This window comes from Sinocyclocheilus grahami, unplaced genomic scaffold (assembly GCF_001515645.1).
Source record: "Sinocyclocheilus grahami isolate Dianchi unplaced genomic scaffold, SAMN03320097.WGS_v1.1 scaffold9879.1, whole genome shotgun sequence".
Lineage (NCBI taxonomy): Eukaryota > Metazoa > Chordata > Actinopteri > Cypriniformes > Cyprinidae > Sinocyclocheilus > Sinocyclocheilus grahami.
In genome coordinates this window covers 1,851-3,154 of record NW_015512904.1, presented here as the reverse complement: position 1 = coordinate 3,154, position 1,304 = coordinate 1,851, and the positions used below count along the sequence as shown (strand labels likewise).

At 40.4% G+C, this 1,304-nt stretch overlaps 1 pseudogene; it reads left to right on the top strand.

Annotated features, from left to right (window-relative positions):
* The window catches only part of LOC107578355 (protein ABHD4-like), a 5,947-nt pseudogene extending 4,702 nt beyond the window's left edge, over window positions 1–1,245 (top strand).
* The last annotated feature ends 59 nt before the right edge of the window (window positions 1,246–1,304 follow it).

Sequence of the window (1,304 nt, the reverse complement as noted above, 5' to 3'; positions counted from 1 at the left end):
GGTTGTACTTCCTGGTTCTAGTAAGAACTCTAGCTGCTGCATTTTAGTTAGATTAAAAATGTAAATGTATATATTGAGAACCACTTCTCTGTAATAATTATAAAAATATATAACTTAAAAAGTCAAATAGTCTGATTTGTAATTCAAATTGAGTATATCAACATTTTTCTTGCTTCTTCTGCCATCTTGAATTTTTTACTGTGCTCGTCACAGTTCATTATGGGTTTGACTTCTTCATGAATCATACATGTGATTATGCCTTAATCTGGGTATCTAATGCTACTTTTCTCTTAATTGTAATGTCTTAAAATACTGTCTGTGTAGGCAGCTTACTAGGTTTTGGGACATGAGCAGATGAGCAATTTGCTTTGATTTGAAGTTGATGATACTTCAAAATCAAGTTATTCAAGACATCATCACGTCACATGTGTTCATGCAGGTCCAGGGCTGGTCAACCGATTCCGTCCCGACTTCAAGAGGAAGTTTGAGGATCTGTTTGAAGACGACACTATGATGCAATACATTTACCACTGTAACGCTCAGAACCCAAGGTACAGTCTTTCTGCAGATGCATTCTCCTGAAGATGCAGAAGAAACTGTATATTGAATTTGTCTTTTCCTCCCAGCGGTGAGGTGGGTTTCAAAGCCATGTCTGAGTCGATCGGCTGGGCCAAGAGGCCGATGGTTCAGCGTGTTCATCTGCTGCCACCGTCGATGCCCGTCAGCTTGCTGTACGGCGCGCTGTCCTGGGTGGACCCATCCACTGGAAAGACAGTCGTTCAGATCAGAGGCAAAAGCCCCACCAGCGTCACAGTGAGAAATTATTGTGTTTGCAATGCAGGACACTCTCTAAATTCATTGGTTGGAAATATTAAAAATGACAGTAGTTTCTCTCTACAGCTGATCGAAGATGCTTCCCATCACGTCTACGCCGATCAGCCAGAAGAGTTCAACCGAGTAGTTGAGAGTATTTGTAATACAGTTGACTAAATATGATGCACATTGGTTTGTAGGTGCAGGTGTCTATATTTTTGAAAGAGGTCTGTCCCGTGTTTGTGGGATCAGGTTGATAGAAACATTTAAAAGCTAAGCTGTTCTCAGACCTTGTCGCTTCATATTCAGATTGTACTGTTTGTGGCCTTTAATGTGGAAAGGCTCAGTGATTATACTGCAGGATTCAATGGAAACTGGTTGTATTTGTATTTTCTAACCTATCCATCTTATTCTTCCGGTTCATTAGCCACTGTAGCGAAATAACCAGAAGAATAACAACGTGCAGTAAACAGTAAAACTGTTTGCACTAC